This window comes from Canis lupus, chromosome 29 (assembly GCF_003254725.2).
Source record: "Canis lupus dingo isolate Sandy chromosome 29, ASM325472v2, whole genome shotgun sequence".
Lineage (NCBI taxonomy): Eukaryota > Metazoa > Chordata > Mammalia > Carnivora > Canidae > Canis > Canis lupus.
This window is the reverse complement of record NC_064271.1, coordinates 8,857,908-8,870,898: the sequence shown is the minus strand read 5'-3', so window position 1 is coordinate 8,870,898 and position 12,991 is coordinate 8,857,908. Positions and strand designations below refer to the sequence as shown.

Genomic DNA, 12,991 nt, shown 5'->3' with positions numbered 1-12,991 from the left:
CAACCAAGCAAAGCAACCAAGGGCTCTCAGACCCTAGGATATGGGAGTCAGGACCCTTTAGTCAGTCAGACCACCTAGGGCAGCTGGAGGGTTGGCTGAGGGTGAGAGAAATCTGGGGGTTGCGGTCAGGTGGAGTTGGGTGGTAAATCCATTGTTGGTAATAACTGCATCAGTGGGGATCGAAGATTGTCTTACTGCTTATTGTGTGCTTGTTAGCGTTTGTCCTGGCTGCCACCTTGAAGTCACCTTGGTCAGTGACAAAGTTTATTGGGGGATTATGAACAGGTCTGAGTTGTGTGACAGTGAGCTAAGGTGTTTCTGGTTTTGTCTGAAGCTGTGGTGAACAGTTTGTGTGCCCATCACAGTGCATCCCACACCACCACTCTTGTCCATCTCTGCTTTTCTGCCCCAGTCCTTTCAGCTTATTTGTTTTCTTAAGAAACAGAAGCCTTTTCAGTGCAGATCCAGACACAAGTGAGAAATGCAGAGGAGTTAATACTCCTAGGGACAGCCCTAGAGCCATGGGGGATGGCATTTGGTGGGTAAATGCCTGGTCCTCCCAGCCTAGCTGGAAAATTTTGGGAGGTTTCTCACAGCTCCAGGCTTAACTATGTACACTTTACTGGTTTCCCGTCCTTCCTTATCTGGCTCCAGCTCCTTCTCTTGTCTTTCTTGCCAATCACCTGCATCCAAACTCTTTTCTTTGTTTTAGGGAACATAAGCTAAGAGATTGGATTTCAACTTTTCTCTACAAAATTATCAATTTTTTTCTCCTCCAGCATCAAATTATTCATCACTAGGCCATTTATTCATAAAAAGAACGAGAATCTTAAACTGTGATTCTAAATAAATCAGAATTGAAGAACTATTCAATAAGGTTTTTTTTTTTTTTTAATTTTGCAAACGTATAAGAAAAGGATTTTATGGGATGAAGCACTCAGAGTCTCTGAATGGCAGACCAGGACGAGATTACCACTTGTACAATAAGGACTATGTCCATGAGTCACACTCCTTGGCATGAAACCATTGGGATGTGACAACGACAGGACACCAAGTGCTGATGATCCCTTCCTCAAGGCTGCTCTTTGTTTGGGTTACGCACATTGCTGCCTGTCTTTTTACTTTGCCCCTTTGTTTTTCCCAGTCCAGACTCTGTATTTCCATATATTCTCTTCTCTCTCTCTCTTTCATTTTTTCTGTTTCTCTTTCACTTTTAAAAACATTCTCTTGACATTTTGCCCTTTCTCTTCATGTAGTATATAAACGGTTGTGTCATTTGAGGCTTTTTGTAATCGGATTCCCTTTCTCTAGTAGTTTCTTGGAAGTACTGATTTTTTCCCCCCAGGTTTATAGAATAATTTTCAAGAACTTTGGTCAAATCTCAGATTTCATACAGTCTTTATGGATTCCTCAAGCCCATTCTTGATTCTTCAATGTCTTGCTAGTGAAGACAACCCTAGGTAGGTTTTTACAAATTGGAATCTCAAAAATATATACACACACACACGAACATATATATAAAGTGAATTTTTTGCAATCTAATTACCTCAAGATATAAAAAGCCAATTTCAGGCACAGAACTCTGTAGCATAAGAATCTGAAAGTTCCTGTGTCAATTATATCTTGGTAAACTGGGGGAGGAAAATCTGAAAGCAAAAGCATTCATGAGTACAGATTCTACAATTTTCACTTTTATATAACATCATGAGCTACATGAACATGGTCTTGCCTCAAGGTCTTAACAAATAATCACGACAGTGTCAGTGGACAGCCATAATCCAGAATTTCATAAATGAAAATGTGGGATGCTTACTGTGGCTTTTTGAAAAATTAACATTTTGTCATAAAAATATTTAAAGGGCACATGTAAAAAAAGAATGCCTGGTGGTAAAAGAAGGATTTCAGAGGAGGGTACAGACCAGGAGAGGGTGCTGAATATGTGCCAGGGGCTGAAAGCCCTCACCAGAGAGAAATGAGAAAAAGTACCTAGGAGGGGAAATGTGATACAAACACAGAGTAAGTATCATTGGAACTTATTTTCACTTTTCACACTCCTCTTTTCCCCTTCTTCCTTCATTCCTCCAAGTTTCCACCATTTAAAATTGAAATAATAATATTTAATATTGAATAATATTGAAAATTAATTGATTTTGTGCTAACCACATACTATGTAGCAAGGTCGGATGAAAAAATAGTACACCATGTACTTGGTTTTCACTCTTTAAAATCAGTTAAAAGTCTGTCACCTCCAAACCTCAGTCAAACAGCCAATGTAGCCCCTGCTCCAGTGTTCACTCCCTAGGGCATGGCCCCTTTGTTGGTTTCTTGCATGCTTGCCTCCTGGCCCTTCCCTCGAAACTATTTCTTATCCCCTATTTCCACCTGAGATATCCCATCAGAAGAACCACCTGAGATATCCCATCAGAAGAAGGGGTTCAATGTGGCAGTGATGGGGTTAAGAGATTGCAAAATAGAATTTCTAGACAACAATGTTGGAGCATGGTTCCCCCAAGCCCAGCAGCTGATCAGGATAGGTCATCATAATAGCCAATGTCCACCATCTTTCTCCTGGGAACCACTTGGGTGGGTGATGAACTATGTTGCAGGAAAAGTGATTTTTCAAATGTCTTGTAACTCTTAAATGATCTCTAGACTACACCCTGTATTTGAGTATCCTTCTAAAAGTTTTGCCTCAGCAAACACTGATGCATCCTCCAAACACAGCAAACTGAAGAAAACCTTGATGTGAGTTTAAAAGGGTTGAGTGTATCACTATAGTAACAAAAGTAATTTGCTAAATGGGTTGCAGTATCCCACAAAAGACAGAAAATAAATTGGAGCTGATTTAGTAGGAAATGTCTCATTTTCTGAAACTTGCTATAGTTAATGAGAATGCCAGAGTTTCTTAGCATCTGCAGTGCGACTGTTTCATCCTGATCTTGAAACGTTGGCATTTTAGGACAGTAGCTTGGGAATGGAGGGACATTTGTGGAATATGTGGCCATTTCCTGGACACTTCTGAATTCACAGTTAAAGGGCAAAATAGGATTCCAGATTTACTTAATATCTTTTACATCAAGTGAGGAAAATATTTATAAGGTAAAAATAAACTTTAAGGAAACAGATACCTAATATCCCACACTTTGTTCCCAATGCTCTAGTACTTAATCCACGTTTAATATGAAGCCAAATCTGGATTCTGTAGTATTTACAATGTAAGTGAATGCTCCCTTCTGTTAACTACAGAACTGCTAAGTCGTTATTTATTACCAGTCTCTTTTTGCTATGCGGACTCTCTTCTGAATTACCTGGCAGGGCCAGTGAACTGTCAAGGATCTGTGTTCACAGGGGTCCCTCTTCTCCACATGGGCTGCTGTACCTCATGTTTTGTTGTGCAGCCTTCCCCAGGGCAATGTATCCATCAGTTGGCTTATGTCAGATCATTTTGTTTGACCATATATATTTATTTAAAATGAACTCTGGACTCAAATAATGCCCCTGTTGTCAGGATGAGTGCTATTTCCTTTCAAAATGTAAAGAAAGCTGGTGTCTCTGTTTCTGTAGTTTGATAGAAGCCAGATTCCCCATACAACAGGACACCAAGGATTTGTGCTTTCTCTATAGAGCCCTGCCAACTCTGGAATAAGATTTCTTTGCATACATGTTTGGCTAAGCTTTGTTGACGTGATCTACGGCCAAGTTCTCGTCCCCCTTCTCTCTGTAGTACGTTTTCTCAGAAAACAGGACTCTCATTAATGTCAGGGGTCAACGCCTATTCCTGGGCTTTGTTTCCTAAAAGAATTCCATGTTTAAAGCAAGCTTATGCCAGAAGAGATGAACAATGCCAACAAATAAATAAATAAATCTGGTTGATGTTAACGCAGCTCATTTTTTTTCAATACACATTTTGAATGTTATGTTTGTCTCTATAATAATAATAATAGCTTCTATGTGTTATTATTATTTACTGGCCTATTCAGGGATTTCTACCCTTATGCTAGAAGGACAAAAATATTTGTAAAGGTGCCAAGAATTTTCCAGTGCCTAGAGATAGACACAAAAGCTGATACAAGGGGCTATTTCTGGTATCACATTATCCCAAGACATTAAAATGCTTTGGCTAAAAAGTGATATTGAAATAATGTGTTGTTTTCTTTGTGATGCTTAAAATAGCAATAAAAAATTATACCATGCTCTTTGCTTTTGTTTACTTAATTATTTAATAGTAGATGGGATTTTGTTTTTTGGTAGGAGATTTGTTGAAAGTTAAGCACCTGTATTGAATATTTAGTAGAGGTTTAAAAATAAATAAAAACTTCTTCAAGATTTTTTTAAAGGATAAAATGTATGAAAAATAAAGAAATCTCTTCTATAGTCCAAGGAATTTATGAACTATGACAGATATTTAGGCACAGTTAACTCTGCACATATCAACCAATTTGAAAAATAATAAATACTATGCATTTTTGCATTAAAATGTGTCATATTTAATCCTAGTGTTTTGTTGTAAAATTCTGCAAAATCCATTCTCAGCCAGTGGCTGGGTTTTGATTTCTGGCCATGGTTTAAATGGCATTACCAAGATGCTTGTGAGACTGTACTTTCAGGGAAAAGGAACAGAATCTTGGTAATAAGAGGACTGTGCTTTAGGACTATGTTGATTTATGACAAATGCTCTTCCAAGGAAATTTTTGAGAGAAACAGCTCCTGATGTGGGAGATACTGATTTTTTTTTTTTTGTCTTCCTCAACCAGTGATTTTATTGGTGTTCCATAAACATATCATGACTGTATGAAAAATAATGTATAATTTGAGTTAATGTCTCTGCTTTAACCACCACGTGTTACATTTATTGGAACTAGATCTATAACGCATACAGTTCATTGTATCTCTGAATTTGTTTGCATTATGCACTTCATGTTTTATAGGAGGGTATGAAAAGAACCTAGTTTTCTTCTTACGATTCAAGTTCATGAGGAAGCTTCTTGTCTATTCTGTTTGACTATGATCTGGCTTCTGGCTCCCCTCACCTTCTAGAATATACAATCTGGACAAGAGTTGTTGATAATGCTGCTCCAGAGTTTGGTAGATACAGCCTGCTTTTTTCTTTGATTATTGTGAGGAAGCTGCAGAATGCCAGAACTGCCTCCAGGACATCATTATAAACACAGATTGCAAAGTACAGAGCACCATGGAATAGCAAATTCTGTTTCACATCTTAGGCAATGGGAAAGAATCAACTTTAAACATAAATGGATCAGTTTAATGAAGGCATGGGATGAGTCAGACAGAAGCACCGTCAGTAGATACTTTGCAGAAGGGCTCTTTCTTTCTAAAAGCCCTCGTGAATTATGGTCAAAGGCATTGCTCATAACCACTGAATAGGCAGACACATTTAGAGACCAGCTGGCATCATTGGTAAATGAAAAAGATTGCTTTAGGGTAAAATTCAGTTTTGACTGTAAATTGACACTGAACCTCTAGGGCGATGATGCATGAAATTTCTTAAATATTTGAACACATGTATTTATATGGAGAAAATTAGTTTGTCTTAGTATATACATGCCCTCCCTGCCCTCTCCCCTTGTTGGCCAAGCAGATCCAAGATCAAAGGGAATGTAACCGTAGGTCTGGTGTAAGCAGTGCAGTGGATCACCACACTTCTGAAATCTCTGGGCAAATTAGACTCTCTCCACTTCATTAAATAACACTTTTCACATATTTAATATTTATTGTCAGTGGCAACCTTGAAGTAGACTAGAGGACCTGTGGTTTTTGGCAGATTACAAAGGACTTTATGTCCAATTTACTACTTTGTCAGAACTTCCTGTGGTCTCTGTGAGCCTTTTTAGCCAAAAGATTGTTTCAGAAGCTCCTGTCAGCTTCCAGCAATGGATACATTTTTTATATTATCTCAATGGAATGTCTGAGAAAATCTTTGTTAGAATCGCTTATTAATATGTAAAGCACCCAAACTGGGTTTTCAAATCACATTTCTTCCATCAAAAAGATCTATCTTCTTGGCCAACACTTTTAGTGTGTCTTAACAATATTTAGTATTTTTCCTTCATCTAGGGCAGTTTGTCAATATTCTTAGAGGCAATTAGAAAAGTTCTCTGATCTTTGACATTTTCTTTATAATTCATCATTTTATTTTTAAAGATTTATTTCTTTGTTTTAGAAAGAGAGAGAGTAGGCTGGGAGGGGGCAGAGGGAGAGAGAATCCCAAGCAGATTCCCAGCTGAGCGTGGAGTTCTCACCACCCTGAGATCATGACTCGAGTTAAAATCAACAGTCTGACACTTAACTAACTGTGCTACCCAGGTACTCCTATAGATAATAATTTATGATCATGCAACTTAAAGAGTAGCCAGAGAGATAAAAGACTTCAAACTTTGAGCATGTTTTCAAAGTGCTGGTGTCTAGTGCAATCATATCCAATCAATTTTGATGAATAAAAATAGAATGAAAGCATAGGAGCTACAAAATAAAGTGGCAATGAAATTACTGTTTTGCCTAAGATTATCAAAAGTAAAAAAATAAAAAAAAACTTTCCAAAAAGTTTCTAAGTGATTATTATGTGCTATAAGCATAAATGCAAGTTTTTCTGAAAGTATTCTTTCTCCCTTCATTCTTTTTTCTTATTTCCTCCTCCCTCTTTCTTTTTTATTTTTTTCTGTCTTTCCTTCCTTCATTTTCTCCTCCTCCTCCTTATTCTTTCTTCTTGTGACTTTGCAATTCCAAGTCCTTACTATAATAGAATATTTTTCCTCTGATTTAAAAAGAAATTGAATACATTTAAGGATTGCTACAGATAACATTTAACAATGTTAGCGTCATGCTAATTAGGAGCTAAAGTAGCCAAAAAGGTGGCATTGGTAAAATTTATTAAAGGTTTTTCAAATGTCAGATTGTGACAAAATATAGCATTTGCTTAAATTTACTAAACTTCTTTTTATTAGAAGGATATTGTCTTTTTTATTACACTTTTTGTGCCAGATTATAAGCTTCAATAATATATTTATTTAGCACCTTTGCTTATATTATAAAGAAAGTGATTTGTTTTGGTGAACTGTGTTTAATGTGCTACCATTTGCTGTGTTTAATGCATGACCTTGGACAAAGCACTCCAATCTTTCACTCTCTGTGTTCCTCAGTTTGTTCATCTGTACAAAGAAGATAATAGTTTCTACCTGTTAGAGTTTTAGGAATCTATAAATAAGCATTTTTAAAGTACACAGAGTAAGTCTCTGTGTTTGTTATATAAAAATAAATGTACATATTTATCTCACAAAATAGCCTTTCTGCTTTGTCGTTGTTTCCTGCCTGCCCGCTTGACGCCCTTTCTCTGTCTTCTTTCCTTCTTTCTTTTCTTCTTTCCTTCTTTCAACACATGAGAAAGCAACAATAAAATTTGTACTGAGATCATTTTTCTACTAGTATATTGGTTAACAGAAATTTTTATGGTTTTACTCCCCATATATATTTTATCTCTTCTATTTTTGTGCTATATGTCTTTTTTTTTGCACAAGTAAACAGTTATCCATGTAAAATAAATATGTAAGAATCTGGACTGAAAAGCCCAAGATGAATTTCATAATGAAATCATCCTCATATAGGTAAGATTGGGAAAAAGGGAACGGTTTGACATTTCCTGACATTAGGAGTCAGAGCCTATTTTTCAGAGCTTGTTTGAAGGTAATGGTGCCCAGAACTTCTTAATAAAGATAATAGGCCGGAATGATTAAGGAGCTCTCCTTTAGGGATCTGATAATGATCAAAGGTCTGATGCCTCATTGAAAGCACTTTGGGTATCACCTCATTTTAAAGTTGAATATGTGCCACTTGGGATCATGTTAAAATTATTGTGAGTTAGGTATCCAGGCTCAAGTATCAAGCTGAAGGAGAAGAAGAGGGGACACCTGGGGTGGCTTACCAGTTAAGCATCTACCTCTAGCTCAGGTCATGATCTCATGGTCCTAGAATCTAGCCCCATATCACACTCCCTACTCAGCGGGGAACCTGCTTCTCCCTCTCCCTCTGGTCCTCCTCCCCACTTTTTCTCTGTCTCAAATAAATAAAATCTCTCTCTCTCTCTCTTTTTTTTTTTTTAAATAGGAGGGGCACCTGGGTGGCTCAGTGGTTGAGCATCTGCCTTTGGCTCAGGTTGTGATCCTGGGGTTCTGGGATCGAGTCCCGCATGGATTTCCCCACAGGAAGCCTGCTTCTCCCTCTGCCTATATCTCTGCCTCTCCCTCTGTGTCTCTCATGAATAAATAAATAAAATCTTAAGGAAAAGGAGAATGTGTTAGTGTAAAAGTCAGCAGTCTAGGTACAGAATATGCATTTTAAAGAATGTTATGAAAGACGTGCCTGAGTTAACTTTGAATGGGGATGGTGATGGTGCGACAGAGATGGGGATTGGGATGGAGGATATATAGTCTGAGGGGCTGGGAGCTTGGTAAAGGCAAAGACTTTAGGCAGGGATGATCGTGAGGTACTTATTAAGGCGGAACGTGGAAGAGCCAAAGGCCAACTTCAATTTCCCAAGACTGCTTTGGCTCTGAGACTACTTTCTGGGCAATTCGCATTTTGAGAAGTGCTTGACAAGTGGCTTTATAAATTAGGATGTATGGTACAGGATTCTAGACTGTGCTTCAGGGAATAAGCTCTTGGCTAACTAGTGCTCAAATTGAAGCAAGAACAGACTGAATTATATTGCCTCAGGGACAGTACATCCCGTTCACTGGGCAGAACTAAACCACCCCTGACAGAGGTTCAGCTTTAATCTCTGGCCAACTAAAGAGCAATTTTACTTTGCCTTGAGAATGCACTAGTCCTACAGAATTGGAATTTCAAAAAGACTTCACCTTTAAAGTCACCTTCAATATTACCTTATTTGCTCTCTTTATGTTATCATTTATACACAGAGGCATTTCCATTTACTGTTATGCAGGATGGTAAAATAAATAGCTCTCATTAATATTTTATCTGATCTTTATTCCTATCACTAGATGCTCTTCTGTGTTCTATTCTGTCATTGTATACAGCACTAGATACACACACACACATATAACTTGAGGAAATTAAAATTTTTTTTGGAATATTTATGATCCTTATGCATTGTTTATTCATGTTCTCTTAATAAATCAAATTTGATTTTCTCCTTTAAGTATTTTCTTCTCTTTCTTTCTAAGTAGATGTAGGCATTCGCTGATTTTTTCATTCAGTCATCCAGTTGTCAAATATTTACTATTACCTAAAATATGTCAAATATTACAATAGGAGATGGACCAAGGAGAATCTGTGTTTCTTGTTCAAAGCATGAAAGTCTACTTGGAAAGATAAAAGTCTGTGATGGCATACAAAGAAATTTTAAATCCTTATAAATACAGTAATAAAAAGGCAAATACAGAATAAAATGGAATTCAAAGGATAAAAATGTTTAGTTATTTTAAGAAAGAAAGAATATAAATTTTGGATAGTCTAGATTTCAGATCATTTTTTTTTACTACAAGAATTTCAGTTAATTTGCATTCTTAAAAGGAAGTTAAATACTCCTAATTTTTTTTACACTAATGAGTATTTCTATATTCTTTTTATTATAAAATATTTGTATATATAAAGAAATCAGTTAATAATATAATCAATCTAATACCTAGCTTCAACAATGATCAACATATGGCTGCTGTTCCTTCTCCCAAAACTTTTCCCTACACCCCACAACACAATTATTTTAAGGCAAATTCTAGAATCGTATAATGTATTTTGCCAATACTTAAGCACATATCTCTAAGAGAAAGGTTTTTTAACATAACTAGAATACCATTATAGTACCTATAAAATTTAATAATGTAAAGCAAATTGCAAAAATCATATAATTCCATCTGTAAATATTGCTAAGAGATGGGATTTTTTAAAACATGGCAATGCCATCATGACATCTAAAAATAATAGTAATTTAAAAAAATATCATTTCAGGTCAAGTTGGTGTTTGAATTTTCTTAATTATCTCATAAAAGCCTCTGCATACTTACTTCATTCAAATCAAGTTTAAAGATCCACACTGCATTTGGTTGATAGCTTTTGTAGCTCTATACCAGTTCCTTCCCCTGCTCCCCAAATTTCTATGTTGAAGAATATAGGTGTTTGCCCTATAAAATTTCTCATTATAGGTCTTTAGTTGATTGCACACTTGTGATGCCTTTCAATGTGTTCCTCTTATCCTCTGCAGTTCAAATATCACTGGGTTCAGAAGCTTGATCAATTTTAGTTCCTTGGCAAAAAGACTTAGATGATGCTGTGCACATAACTGCATGATGTCAGGAGGCACGTGACACTGGATTATTCATCTTTTTGCCATCGGAAGATGACTGAGCATGTTTAGATATTATCTACTTGGACATCCGTTTCTAAACTTTGCTATTATCCCTAAACCCAATGATGTTAGCAGCCATTGATTATTACTGTCAAGGCCCATGAGCCCCTTCTTTCATTAGTTCTGTAAAATGGAGGTACTCTGATTCTGTCATCCCTACAGCTTTCCTTAGCTGTAAATCTTCAACAAAGAAAATATTTTCCTCCTCAACTTTTTGGTTATCCCAAAATATAGCTTAAGACAGGTATTTATTATTTTCTTTTATTGGCAAGTTTTAGAATAAAGAATTGGCCTAGCAATCTCCAAAGCTAAGTAAGATCTTTCCCTAGTCATTACAAATTCATGTTTTTTAAAAAGACAGATTTGATGCTTCAATTCATTCCTTATTTTTATTGCTTATATTGTTCCATTTGGTCCCTAGAAGCCTATCCAAATTTGCTTCTTCTAGTATTTTGACCTGAATCTAGTAGCCATCAAGTTTCCTTCCATTTTGATGTTACAAGATCTTTCAACCTCATTCAATACACTGCTTGCTCAATCTATGGAATTAATCATTTCTCCAATTAAAACTGGCTTCTTTTCATGGCAAATTGTTCTTACAGACCAAAATTTGGGCTATGGTTATTGTTGTTACTGGGTTTGTTACTGCTTCTAGAATATTGAGTATGTGAAGCAAATAAATTTTTTAAAATAAAAATACTTCCTGTGCACATAATGATATTTTCAACTCGAATGTAAGGTTATATAGTTCTTGTCTAGCTTATTTGATTCTATATCTTTTTCCTTTGGGGCTTAACATTTTGCTTCCAGATGACATTAATATAACTGCTTTTCAAAGGAGAATATGTGTGTATGTGTGTCCAAAAACTCTTGGTTCCCTACCTTACCCTTTGTTCTTTATCATTGCAGAGCACAGGATGGCTCAGGACCCACTTGTGAAGCTGGGGTTGGCTGGGACTCAGCTGAGAAGCAGGAGGTGGGCACAGCAAATGACAATGCCCACTGCAAATGTATTACTATTCCCACTGACATATTCAACTTCTCAAGAATAAATCATTTTTGGTCTATATTTTCTCCTCTTCAAAACTGCTTATTCTAATGTCAAATATAGGGCCCTTTTAAATTTAGTTGAGAACACAAATCAATATTTCATTGATTTATTTTATTTGTGTTTCATTGAGAAGGAGGCAGCTAATATGAATGTGCAAAGTCAGTTCCTCTCTTTCTAATTCCTAAGAGAAATTCAAAGAAGCTAGAGCTACAGGGAGATGTAATTTGGAGACTGTGGTGAGAAAAGCCCCCTTTCCTGCCCCTCCAAAAAGTTATTTTTCTACTTCTTGTGATTATTTATGCTAGAAATAATTCTTGGGCTCTTCCCATACACAACTAGGTGATTGTCTAATTAGTGCAATTACCATACCAGGAAATCCCAGTGGGCTTCTTGTATACACTGCTAGGACTTCTATGCTACTAGTTCTCAGAGGCAAGAGAGAGGTTAAGTGGCAATGTCTCTTGTTGACTTCTGAGACAGACTGTACTCTCTCAAGAAAGCTTTTTCTATCACCCCTCTATTGCTTTCTGAGCCTGGTCCCTTAAGCGTTATATTTATCTGAAATTCTTAGAGTTTTTTTCATGTGGTTAGTGCTTATTCCTGTTTTTTGGAGTGGATGTATGCTTTTCTTATGTGTGATAGTTCACTCCTTATAGACATTTGGGAAAAGAAGGAAGAAGAACCTAGCATCCGGGCTATTGCCTAAACTTCTAGAAATGACTAGAAAAGAGAATTTAAAGAGTGGAGGGCAGAGCTTAGTGAATAAAAAAATATAATATACTCAATGTTGAAGGACAGCACAGATGGAAAAACAGGCTCGGAAAATTGGTTTCTCGGGATCCCTGGGTGGCGCAGCGGTTTGGCGCCTGCCTTTGGCCCAGGGCGCGATCCTGGAGACCCGGGATCGAATCCCACATCAGGCTCCCGGTGCATGGAGCCTGCTTCTCCCTCGGCCTATGTCTCTGCCTCTCTCTCTCTCTCTCTCTCTCTCTCTCTCTGTGTGTGATTATCATAAAAAAAAAATTGGTTTATCTCACGTTGGAAGACCTAGATTTAGTGTGATTTCATTATCAACATCAATCAGCACCACCATCTTTGTTCTCATCTTGGACAAAAATCAATAACTGGACTCCTATTGTTTAGGGTTCTGTGCTATTTGTTGGCAGTATATGCTACTATGAGTCACCCTTGAAAAGGGTAATTTAGTAGCTGTTCCTGCAAGTGTAATGATGATACCCACATAGTGTACTGACTAGGGAGCTTATGGAAACTGATTACCTATGAAAGAAAAAAATAGAAGGCAGGTTGGTAAGGAAAGTGAGTGTACAAAAGTGATTAAGAGAAAATATTTGTATTTCTGCAAACATTTGTTAAAAATGTAGTAGAAGCCGTATTCTCTAGTGCCATGAGAACTAGCTGGCAATTATTCTGAGTTGTTATTTTATCAGGGAATTGTTACATAACCAATCATGCTTTAACATAAGATATCCAAATTGCTATAGGTAATAGATTGGGATTTCTTCTAATCTATCTTAAGTAAATCACATTGGTAACATGGTAGA

General features: G+C 36.8%; 1 long non-coding RNA gene across 1 annotated transcript; it reads left to right on the top strand.

Annotated features, from left to right (window-relative positions):
- Positions 1-1,128: 1,128 nt before the first annotated feature.
- LOC112678389 (uncharacterized) lies at positions 1,129-11,422 on the top strand. The gene is made up of 3 exons (XR_003147529.2): positions 1,129-1,460; positions 1,860-2,016; positions 11,288-11,422. It is a non-coding gene; the product is annotated as an uncharacterized LOC112678389 (long non-coding RNA).
- The last annotated feature ends 1,569 nt before the right edge of the window (positions 11,423-12,991 follow it).